The 12,999-nt window shown below is 44.6% G+C and overlaps 1 protein-coding gene across 1 annotated transcript in view; it reads left to right on the top strand.

Moving 5' to 3' along the window:
* Positions 1–12,999, top strand: part of ADAMTS12 (ADAM metallopeptidase with thrombospondin type 1 motif 12) — an 808,982-nt gene that overhangs the window by 722,443 nt on the left and 73,540 nt on the right. The gene's annotated exons all lie outside the window — the stretch shown is intronic.

Genomic DNA, 12,999 nt, shown 5'->3' with positions numbered 1-12,999 from the left:
CCACTAGGAAATGATGACTGCTTTACAGTGGCGTAGCGTGGGTTGTCAGCGCCCGGGGCGAGGCAAGTAATTTGCTCCCCCCCCGACTTGCGGACTTACCTATTTTCAGCTAACTCCAGTCTGGTTACATGATCCCCTGTGTGAGCCAGCGGTGGCTGCAGGGGAGAGGGGAACGTGCTTGACAATGACTGGTAAAGCCTGGAGTGGTGACATCACCTATAGGTTCCTATGTCCCATCTGTTGTTGGCGCTCCCTCCTCTCCCCTGCATACACCACTGGCTCACACAGGGAATAACATGACTGGACAGCCTGAAAATAGGCGTTTACATCTTTTCTACACAGGTTAGCCATCATAGGCATTAGGAGTGGGATTGTATAATATTTCAGTTATTGAAAGCTACATATGTCATATTCACACTATACAGTAATACTTGTTGCAGCACTGCGCAGTTGGGATCAACACCCAGTAGGGTTTTGTATTTAACCTTTTTGAAAATGTTCTATATATATTTTAGTATATCTATATATAAACCAATATATATATATATATATATATATATATATATATATATATATATATATATATATATATAGAAAAAATTCAAAAAGGTTAAAATACAAAACCCTACTGGGTATTGATCCCAACTGCACAGTGCTGCAACAAGTATTATAGTGTGAATATGACATATGTAGCTTTCATTAACTGTAATATTATAAAATAACCCTACTGTCAGTGAGTCCCAATTACCGGTGCTGCCAGAAACCTCAACCTCATTATGCAAATAAAGCAATTTAATAGAGTACAGAAAATTTCATGAAACAATTCATCAAATATAATAATTCTAAGATATTCCTACTGGGTAGTGAATCCAAATCACCAGTGCTGCAAGAACACACAATTGTGCAAATATATAAACAAACTAATTCCATATGACAATCAATAAAAAGCATCCAAAAAAACATGGCTATGAATGAACATTTTATTGATAATTATATAAAAAGAATTTGTTTATTTATATATTTGCACAATTGTGTGTTCTTGCAGCACTGGTGATTTGGATTCACTGAGAGAGACATTGGATTTAGAGAAACAGTGGAGCTGAGGGAAATGAGGGAGGCTGAGAGATGACGAGAGAAACTGCTAGCCCTACCTTCCATGTGTCTCTTTTGATCCTTCCAGCAGCTCCCTGGCAGCATGCCCATCCTCTGGGTCTCCAGTCAGCCTGTTCCCCGGGCCTCATTTTACTGCGAAGAGGAAGTTAGAGCAATTCATGCTCTGGAGGCACGGGAGATGCTGCGCCCACTGCTTCTCACCTCTTGGGGGGGCGGGGTCAAGGAGGAGGCAGCCGGGGTGGAACTATTCTCCCAACTCCCGGGCTCTCAGGGCTATCTTTCTTTGGCTCGGCCTCTCACTGATCACCACGATGAGAGAGATCCTCCTGCTGCTCGCCTGCACCCCAAGAACGGCCGCTGTTGCTGGACAACGTGGACTCGTCATAAGTTTAGCACGGGGATAAAAGCCCCTTGTTAGATGGTCCACACTCGTGACAGCGCACCTCTAAATTTTGTGCCCGGGGCGGTGGCCCCCCCTGCAGCACCCCATGCTACGCCACTGCTGCTTTACAATAAAGTAGAACTATAGGCAAATAACTAAACACACAGATGAAATACATATAAAGTATGGGAGCTCAGTTAATTCTCAGTTGATTTGTATTTCTTTACATTAAGTCATGAGATCTACACTGCTTGTACAGTTCTGTCAGGTTTTTATTGCTGTCTGTGTCCCATATAGGGAGATTCACCCTCTCTATTTGTCCTGTTTTTTTTTTTTTTTTTTTATCAAAAGGGTGTTTATTGAACAAGTTTAGACAGTTTCCAATGTACAAACAATGCATTTGCATATATCTATAGTTACATTTTGTGGTTATCCTAGTGCCTTTAACTTTAATCTAGTCATCATGACCTTTAAGTCCACAATATGCTGAAGCACATATACATATACATTACATCTAGTGTTGAGCAACCCTAGCTCGTTAGGGTCCTCCCGTAGGCCACTGTAAGATACTGGACATCACCAGTTCCCTGGGACTTAGCCCAGGGATATCCAGCCATGGTGACCAGATTTTTTCGAACCTACCTGGGCTTCCCCTGTGTTGATAGATATAACTTCCCATGACCAAGGTTTTCCCCATGTGCGTTATCCATGATGCAACTGTCGGCGGTGAGATCGATTTCCATCCCATCAGGATGAGTTTTCGGGCTTGAAACAGTGCCCTAGAGAATGCTATTCTAACCATCTCCTTGGGAAAAACCTCCTCCAGAACTCCCAAGATACAGTGAATAGGGTCTAGGGGGGCGGTAGCTTGGAACACTTGATTAAACATCCCAAGTACCACGTTCCGGTAATGGTGAAGCTTTGGACATCGCCAGAGCAGATGAATGACATCCCCCTGGTGTTTCCCACACCTGCCGCACAGGGGGTCTGGCTTCCTACCCATCTTATGTAGTCTAAGTGGGGTGTAATGCACCTGAAGTACAATGTATAATTGGGAGACTTTTTGGGCAAAGTTAAGAGAGCAGGTAGTAATAGATTGCAGGACTTCCTCCCATTGGTCTATTTGTCCTGTTTACCATTGTCACTGAGAGTGAAGGCAAAGGAAAAATCCCAATTTTCGGTTGTCACCAGAACAGGAATGGAGGGCAAATCTTTCAATAGGGGCACCGGTTCCATTGGTCCTGGTGACAAACAGGGATCCCCTCACTTTCCTGTTTTGGGTATTGACAGGAAGTGAAGGGAAATATCCCCAATGGGACATAGATGGCAAAATAAACATTATTAGAGCTATAATCCTCCCTTACTTTATCCAATATAAATGCCTTTAATTCTACTTTAAGTTGATTAGGACCTTCTAACAAATGACATTGTCTATTAAAAGTATGAATCTGTTAGATGCTTGTGGAAAATTGCAAAAAACTTTACTTTCAGATAATTTGATAAAGAGGCAAAGCTCTTTGTTGGGCTTCCTGAAATCTTAGAAGAGAGGTCATCAGCTATCTAAAACACTGACTTCCAGTGCTTGTAAATTTTTACATTACAGTCATGATAAGTTTGCTGAAAATTTTGAAGGGAAGTTTGCAAAACATTTTGGGTCTCTTTGTCTGCCAGTTTTCACATTTAATGTTTCATTCATCTAATGTTTATAATGTGCCTAAGATGATCCAAGACTCCTTCTTTTATTGATGGTTAACATGGTACAACACTTGGCTTCTGCTATGATTTTAAAGGGTAATTGCGAAGCCCTTGTAAGGGTCTGTGTCAACAGGCTTTTTGCTTGTGTCAATGCAGCTTGCATTTAACATGAGCTTGAGGTGCTTTTGAAATCATTTGGAAATTCATTGTTAGTTGCATTTGACCCTTTTCTAAGCTCTGTCAACCTACTTCGAGCTGTTTTTTTTTAAATTCACGTTGACTTGAAGAAAAAAACAATTTCGACAAAGTACAAAGCCTGATTTGTTGGGCTCCAGCCATCACCTCAAATACAATCCAAACCAAGAGAGTTATGCAGCGTACACACGGTCGGACTTTTCGACCGGACTGGTCCGACGGACGCCGACGGACCAAATCTGGCGGACAATACGATCGTGTGTGGGCTTCACCGGACCTTCAGCGGACTTTTCCAGTCGCAAATCTGACGGACTTTAGATTTGGAACTTGCTTCAAATCTTTACGTCGTAACTCCGCCGGACCCAGAAATCCGCTCGTCTGTATGCTAGTCCGACGGACAAAAACCCACGCTAGGGCAGCTATTGGCTACTGGCTATCAACTTCCTTATTTTAGTCCGGTGTACGTCATCACGTGCGAATCCGTCGGACTTTCGTGTGATCGTTTGTAAGCAAGTCCATTCGTTAGAAAGTCTGCCGCAAGTCTGCCAAAAGTCAGTCGAAAGTCTGTTGGACGGGCTGTCGGACTTTTGTAGCCGAAAAGTCCGACCGTGTGTGCGCGGCATTAGGCTTGGGAGCAAGATGAAAGTAGTCAACAGTTTCTTTTTAGTTAGAAGATTTTCTTACATGACATGATGATTGACGTGATGACCGTTGAACTCAAGGAAGGGCAGGGACACCCAAAACTGTTGTTCTCAATGTTTCTAAACATCATGTCATGTAAGGAAAATCTTCTAAAAAAAAAAAGGAACTTTCTACTACTCACATCTCACTCCTAATTCTTACTTTTGGTTTAGATTGTATGTGAGGCAGTGGCTGGAGCCCATCAAATCAGTTGATAGGATCAGTTTAATGTTATACATCGTGCAGCTCTCTGTCCAGACTTTATATATTTAGGGACAGGCTTTTGTATGTGTCAAAACTACTTTTTTCCTCAGTCAGCTCGAAGTAGCCTGACACAGCCTGGAAAAAGGTCAGATGCAGCTAAAAATTAGTTTCTAAATTATTGAAAAAGCAGCTCAAGATACATACACTATATTTTTAAAAGTATTGGGACACCTGTCTTTACATGCACATGAACTTTAATGGCATCCCAATCTTAGTTCATAAGGTTCAATATTGAGTTGGCCCACCCTTTGCAGCTTTAACAGCTTAAATTCTTCTGGGAAGGCTGTCCACAAGGTTTAGGAGTGTGTTTATGGTAATGTGTGACCATTCTTCTAGAAGCGTATTTGTGAGGTCAGGCACTGATGTTGGACGAGAAGGCCTGGCTCGCAGTCTCAGGACTCTGTGCAGGCCAGTCAAGTTCCTCAACCCCAAACTCGCTCATCCATGTCTTTATGGACAAGTGAAAAGAACACACCGCTCCAGTTGTAACTGATACGCCCACTGGAACACACACCTGAGTGCTAGCCCCAGCTCACCTCGGTGGTAAATCGTCACCTCACGTGGGCTCCAAGTAAAGTTTATTGGAATATCAAGTAATGATTAAGCACATTTCTTTTTGGTTGAAACGTGTCTTCCTTGACCACTGCTGGTGTTTTCTGGTGTCATTTTGGATAGTTTGATATTCCAATAAACTTTACTTGGAGCCCACGTGAGGTGCAGCTGTTTCATATTTTGACATGTCTTTATGGACCTTGCTTTGTGCACTGGTGTGCAGTCATGATGGAACAGGAAGGGGCCATCCCCAAACTGTTCCCACAAAGTTGGGAGCATGAAATTGTCCAAAATGTCTTGGTATGCTGACACATTAACCACTTCAGCCCCGGAATATTTTTCCCTCTTCTTCTTTTGGTGGTATTTGATCACCTCTGTGGTTTTTATTTTTTGCGCTATAAACAGAGCGACAATTTTGAAAAAAAAACTTTTTTTTTACTTTTTGCTATAATAAATATCCCCAAAAATGTTTTTTTTTTTTTTTAAATTCTTCATAAGTTTAGGCCAATATATATTCTTCTACATATTTTTGGTAAAAAAAAAAAAAAAATTGCAACAAGCATATATTGATCGGTTTGCACAAGTTATAGTGTCTACAAACTATGGGAAAAATTTATGGCATTTTTATTTATTTATTTATTTTTTTAAACAGTAATGGCGGTGATCTGTGATTTTTAGCAGTACTGCGATATTGCGATGAACAGATTGGACACTTTTGACACATTTTTGGGACCATTGACATTTATACAGCAATCAGTGCTATAAATATGCACTGATTACTGTGCAAATGTCACTGGCAGTGAAGGGGTTAACACTAAGGGGCGATCAAGGGGTTAACTGTGTTTTCCCTGGGTGTGTTCTAACTGTATGGGGATAGGACTGACTAGGAGAGGAGACAGATCGTTGTTCCTACTTAGTAGGAACAACGATCTGTCTCCTCTCCTCTGACAGGACAGGGATTAGTGTGTTTACACACACAAATTCCCGTGCTGGCTCTCGTGCACACGATCGCATCGTGTCCCCCGCCGTGCAGTGGGTGCGCATGCGCCCCCTTTGGCGGCTCTTTAAGGGAAACCCGTATATTACGTGATTTCGTCCAGGAGAGCCATTGTGCCACAGTAAATCTGCGTGAGCTGGTCGGGAACCAGTTAAGAGCTCCCTTCACTGGAGCTAAGGGGCCAAGCCCAAGCCCTGGAAAACAACCCCACACCATAATCCCCCCTCCACCACATGATTTGGACCAGTGCACAAAGCAAGGTCCATAAAGGCATAGCTGCAAAGGGTGGGCCAAATCTATATTGAACCCTACGGACTTAGACTGGGATGCCATTAAAGTTCATGTGCGAAGGCAGGCGTCACAATACTTTTAACAATATAGTGTATATGTGTGTGTGTATGTCCTATCTTACCTTAGCTGCAAGTGTTCCATGTGCACAGTTCATCCCCCTTCTCCACTCCTTCCTTTCAAATTTGTGGTAATGGTATTTCTTTTATCTGATGGGTGACCACAAGAAAAAATAATTTCAATACCACAATAAGCTCATTCATGTGCAAGGCCTTTGTGTAAGTCTGTTCACATTGTTAGCACTTAGTTAAGCAATATAGTTTTGACTGGCTCACAACAGAGTGTAGTTGATTTACTAAAGGCAGTTGGCTCTTCACTTTGTAAAGGGATTTTCTGCTAGCTTAAGCCTAGTACACATGGGCCGAATGTTGGGCGGCATCGGCCAGTTCAACAGAAACCGGCAGACATTCGGCCCATGTGTACAGCAGCCGGTCCGACAGAAGCCGGCCCTTTGGCCAGCCTCTGTCGAAGGGGCATGACCCAGAAAGGTCTGCCGATCGGCTCCCGATCAACACTCTCAGCCAATAGATGAGAGCACTATCTGGAGCATTCTGGCTGGGGGGGGGGTGGGGGCGCCCATTTTCAGAATACAATAGCACAGCAGGGGAGATTGCTGTACTAACATTGTGTGGTTAGTACAGCGGCTCCTCCTGAGCTGTCAGGTTTGTTCTTCATTCAGCCCTGCTGGGTTGAATGAGAAAAAAAAAAAAACTAGTAGTGTGTATTAGGCTTTAGTGAGTAAGGTGAAGCATTGCTGACTCTCATCATCCAATGATATGCAAGGAAAAATATGTTTTTGTTTTTTTTTTTTTTTTTGCATGTGCCTGGGTATTCTTTGCAAATTGAATTTTTACCACATTCACTGAGCTAAGGGAAAATTCTCCCGCAAACTGAAAATTCCCTTGCAAAGTGAACATCCTATTTGCCTTTAGTAAATCAACCCCAATAGCTCTAAATGCACAATTATAGGAATCTACTACAAAGATAGATTAAGTTGTTTATATTGGCTTTTCTTAAAATGTTTAATTTTTTTTAATGAGTACATAGTTGCGATAAAAGGTGTTTTGATTTGCCTGGAAGTCTTCTTTAACATTTGAGTATGTTAACCATTAAAAAAATAACAATAATAATACACATAAAGTGAAGTTTTTGTAACAAACAAATGAAAATTTGTCCTTTCGGATTACAAAGCTTTCAGCTAAACTTTTATTTCATTTCCAATTCCTTTCTCATGTCTTCTTTTTATCTTGCATTATCATTATTTCTCATTTGCGGTCCAGTAGCGGTAGATGGGATATTATTTAGTACTGACTGTTTTCCACACATAACTTGCTAACACTTTCTTGGACACAAACATACATTTGCTGACAACTCAGCATAAGAATATTACTTCTGTTGCTTTTTTATTAAAAGACAAATAAAGAAATAAATAATGCATTGTTGCAGGAAATAAATTGAAAAATTCAGCTCCTACAGCAATCCTCATTGTGTACATGAAGCTGCCCCCTACAGAATCACAGCTCTATAATCCAGTGCAAGTCTTCTTCCAGACGGAATGACACCCAGCATTGTGCAACCTACTTTCCGTGACCCCAGCACATCAAGGGGTTGATTTACTAAAGGCAAATAGACTGTGCACTTTGCAAAGTGCAGATGCACTCTGCCAATTCAGTTGCTCCAGAACATAATAAATGAGGGGAAGCTCTGCTGACTTTCATCATCCAATCATGTGCAAGCAAAAATGCTGCTTTTTTTAATTTTTAATTTAAATTTTTTAATTTTCCTTGCACGTGATTGGGTGTTCTTTGCAAAGTGGAGCTTTACCTCATTTACTAAGCTCTGCAGCAGCTGCTCTTGCAAAGTGCACAGTCAGTTTGCTTTTAGTAAATCAACAGCATTCAAAATCAGCATTTTTAAGCCACTCTGGGCTCGCAGGAGAATGCTGCAGGGAGCAGCACCATATTATTACATCGCTTTCTCTGCAGCATTCATGATCTGCCCGCCGCTGAAGGATGACGAGTAGGAAAAGGATCTGTGACATTGTGCAAACAGGCGAAAGACCTCTGGAAAAAAGGTATGTACCGTATATACTCGAGTATAAGCCAACTCGAATATAAGCCAAGGCACCTAATTTTACCACAAAAAACTGGGAAAACTTATTGACTCGAGTATAAGCCTAGGGTGAGAAATGCACAGCTACTGTAAGTGGAAAAGAGGGTCAACAATGCCCATTTGAAGCCTCACTGTGCCCATTTGCAGCCATAGGTCCCCCGAATTTCAAACTTGGTAGTTAAGGGTTCCTAGATGCCCCCTAGCTGCAGACAAAATTTGGGGTCTCTGGCCCAAAGGGTCCTGAAATTACATTGCTGCAGATGGACACAGTTGACCGACTTTGGGGCCCCCTATCTCGGGGCCACTTGGTGCTAGGAACCCCAAATTTGGTGTGCAAACCCAGTGGAACTAACACTACAACATATCCAGCTGGGGTTCCTAGCACCAAGTGGCCCCAAGATACGGGGCCCCAAAGTTGGTTCGGAAAATGTCAAGCTCTTTTCTGCAGCAGAGAATGACATGTTCCGAACCGACTTTGGGGCCCCGTATCTTGGGGCCACTTGGTGCTAGGAACCCCAGCTGGATATGTTGTAGTGTTAGTTCCACTGGGTTTGAGGTTCCTAGCACCAAGTGGCCTCAAGATACGGGGCCCCAAAGTCGGTTTGGAAAATGTCATTGTCTGCTGCAGAAAAGTGCTTGACTCGAGTATAAGCCGAGGGGGGCATTTTCAGCACAAAAAAATGTGCTGAAAAACTCAGCTTATACTCGAGTATATACGGTATCTACATAATAAAACATGTTTCACATACATGGACAGTTCAAATGAACCATTTAGTAAAGCTAAATGTTAAACTTATCAGTAGATGCAGAGCTGTAAAGTTTATTATTATTTAAGTATTAAAATGAAAAAAAAATATTTTTTTTGATAATTCACTATTCATTTATTATAGCTTCCTTCTTTTTTTTTCTAACTTTATACAGTTCGTGTTTTCACTTTAATGGCCAACTCAAGCGTTCTTGTGCCAAACACCTACCCACCCCCTTCCCGAAGTCCCCCACATCAATCACTGTTTTTTTTTTCTTTATACATACTTTTTGCAGTCTGGTGACATCATTGGTCCTTCCTTTTCTCCTCCGGTAGTGGTAGGTATTCCCTTCTCCTAGAAAGCACATTGGTCATGTAATGAGCTCTCAGGTAGTGGGTTGGATGATACTGGACATTATTCAACTTGGAAGATGCTTTGGATCACAGAACGGTGATTGCAGAGGGATCTACTTTTGTATTTTTGTTTTCCTGGGTCACTGATTTTAATTTGGGATTTAACAATAACTGATTTTCTTAGGTGATTCCATCTTTGTGTCACACAGATAAAGTGAGTTGTTTCAAAGTGCAAAGCTTGTCTTCTTTGCATGATCACAGAAAGATGTTTTGGGACTGTGCAGGGGCTCTTCATCAAGAATGTGATGGCCTTTTTGAACAAAGTATCTAGGCAAAAAACAAAATGATTGGTTAAACCATGTATGCAGAGGAGTCGTTAGCATGGGGCTATTGAGGCTGAAGCCCCGAATGTGTGGCCAATAGCCCCGAGTGTCAGAGAAGGAAAAAAAATAGGTTGCACCGTCAGACTGAGACAGGCAGACTGCAGCGGCGGCAGTTTACACAGACTCTATGTGCTTCGTTTGCGGCACCGCCCACTGACTGACAGCAGGAGGAATGATATGCCGCGGGAGGTCAGGAGAACGACGGTGCGGCAACGGCGCGGCAACGGCGCGGCAACGCCCCCTTCTCCCTCACCCTCAACCTCCAGTCATGCTGGATAACGGGTATGGTGGCTGCCTGTGACTGGGACAGAACAACGAAGTTTAAAGAAAAAAAAAGGTGTTTCTCTCTCACTTTGTGTCACTGTCTGTCTGTCTCTCTCTCTCTCTCTCTCTTTTTTTCTCTCTCTCTCTTTTATGTATTTCTCTCTCTCTCTTCTCTCTCTCTCTTTTGATGGGCACAGTGGCTGCAATTGACGGGGCACAGTGGCTGCAAATGACGGGGCACAGTGGCTGCAATTGACGGGGAACAGTGGCTGCAATTGACGGGGAACAGTGGCTGCAAATGACGGGGAACAGTGGCTGCAAATGACGGGGAACAGTGGCTGCAATTGACGGGGAACAGTGGCTGTAAATGACGGGGCACAGTGGCTGCAATTGACAGGGAACAGTGGCTGCAAATGACGGGGAACAGTGGCTGCAATTGATGAGGAAGACTGGCTGCAAATGACAGTGCACAGTGGCTGCAAATGACAGGGCAAAGTGGCTGCAAATGACGGGGCACAGTGGCTGCAATTGATGGGGAAGACTGGCTGCAAATGAGGGGGAACAGTGGCTGCAAATGACGGGGAACAGTGGCTGCAATTGATGGGGAAGACTGGCTGCAAATGACGGGGCACAGTGGCTGCAAATGATGGGGAACAGTGGCTGCAAATGACGGGGAACAGTGGCTGCAATTAATGGGGAAGACTGGCTGCAAATGACGGGGAACAGTGGCTGCAAATGACGGGGAACAGTGGCTGCAATTGATGGGGAAGACTGGCTGCAAATGACGGGGCACAGTGGCTGCAAATGACGGGGAACAGTGGCTGCAATTGACGGGGAACAGTGGCTGCAATTGATGGGGAAGACTGGCTGCAAATGACGGGGAACAGTGGCTGCAAATGACGGGGAACAGTGGCTGCAATTGATGGGGAAGACTGGCTGCAAATGATGGGGCACAGTGGCTGCAAATGACGGGGAACAGTGGCTGCAAATGACGGGGAACAGTGGCTGCAATTAATGGGGAAGACTGGCTGCAAATGACGGGGAACAGTGGCTGCAAATGACGGGGAACAGTGGCTGCAAATGACGGGGAACAGTGGCTGCAATTGACGGGGAACAGTGGCTGTAAATGACGGGGCACAGTGGCTGCAATTGACGGGGAACAGTGGCTGCAAATGACGGGGAACAGTGGCTGCAATTGATGGGGAAGACTGGCTGCAAATGACAGGGCACAGTGGCTGCAAATGACGGGGCACAGTGGCTGCAATTGATGGGGAAGACTGGCTGCAAATGACGGGGAACAGTGGCTGCAAATGACGGGGAACAGTGGCTGCAATTGATGGGGAAGACTGGCTGCAAATGATGGGGCACAGTGGCTGCAAATGACGGGGAACAGTGGCTGCAAATGATGGGGAACAGTGGCTGCAATTAATGGGGAAGACTGGCTGCAAATGACGGGGAACAGTGGCTGCAAATGACGGGGAACAGTGGCTGCAATTGATGGGGAAGACTGGCTGCAAATGACGGGATACAGTGGCTGCAAATGATGGGGAACAGTGGCTGCAAATGACGGGGCACAGTGGCTGCAAATGACGGGGAAAAGTGGCTGCAAATGACGGGGAAAAGTGGCTGCAATTGACGGGGAACAGTGGCTACAAATGACGGGGCACAGTGGCTGCAATTGACGGGGAACCGTGGCTGCAAATGATGGGGAACAGTGGCTGCAATTGACGGGGAACAGTGGCTGCAATTGACGGGGAACAGTGGCTGCAAATGACGGGGCACAGTGGCTGCAATTGATGGGAAACAGTGGCTGCAAATGATGGGACACAGTGGCTGCAATTGAGGGGCACAGTGGCTGCAATTGACGGGGCACAGTGGCTGCAATTGATGGGGCACAGTGGCTGCAAATGACGGGGAACAGTGACTGCAAATGACGGGGCACAGTGGCTGCAAATGACGGGGCACAGTGGCTGCAAATGATGGGGCACAGTGGCTGCAATTGACGGGGAACAGTGGCTGCAAATGATGGGGCACAGTGGCTGAAATTGATGGGGAACAGTGGCTGCAAATGACAGGGCACAGTGGCTGCAAATGACAGAGCACAGTGGCTGCAAATGACGGGGAACAGTGGCTGCAAATGACGGGGCACAGTGGCTTCATGTGACGGGGCACAGTGGCTGCATTTGACTACCCCTTGGCTAATTTTAAATAAATACACTTGGGCTTTAAGGGGGCAAGGACAGGTAGGTCAGTGTATGTCAGATAGGTAGGTCAGTGTGTGTCAGGTAGATCAGTGTGTGTCAGGTAGGTCAGTGTGTGTCAGGTAGGTCAGTGTGTGTCAGCCAGGTAGGTCAGTGTGTGTCAGGTAGGTCAGTGTATGTTTGTCAGGTAGGTCAGTGTATGTGTGTCAGGTAGGTCAGTGTATGTCAGCCAGGTAGGTCAGTGTATGTCATACAGGTAGGTCAGTGTATGTCATATAGGTAGGTCAGTGTATGTCAGGTAGAGCAGGTAGGTCAGTGTGGGTCGGTGTATGTCAGATAGGTAGGTCAGTGTATGTCAGGTAGGTCAGTGTGGGTCAGTGTATGTCAGATAGGTAGGTCAGTGTATGTCAGCCAGGTAGGTCAGTGTGTGTCAGGTAGGTCAGTGTATGTCAGCCAGATAGGTCAGTGCAAGTCATGTAGGTCAGTGTGGGTCAGTGTATGTCAGATAGGTAGGTCAGTGTGTGTCAGGTAGGTCAGTGTATGTCTGTCAGATAGGTAGGTCAGTGTATGTCAGATAGGTAGGTCAGTGTATGTCAGATAGGAAGGTCAGTGTGTGTCAGGTAGGTTAGTACGTGTCAGGCATGTCATGTAGGTCAGTGTATGTCAGATAGGTAGGTCAGTGTGTGTCAGGTAGGTCAGTGTGTGTCAGGTAG

This window comes from Aquarana catesbeiana, linkage group LG01 (genome assembly GCF_042186555.1).
Source record: "Aquarana catesbeiana isolate 2022-GZ linkage group LG01, ASM4218655v1, whole genome shotgun sequence".
In the NCBI taxonomy this organism is placed as follows: domain Eukaryota; kingdom Metazoa; phylum Chordata; class Amphibia; order Anura; family Ranidae; genus Aquarana; species Aquarana catesbeiana.
Note: the sequence above shows the minus strand (reverse complement) of the source record. Positions and strands in the feature narration are given on the sequence as shown.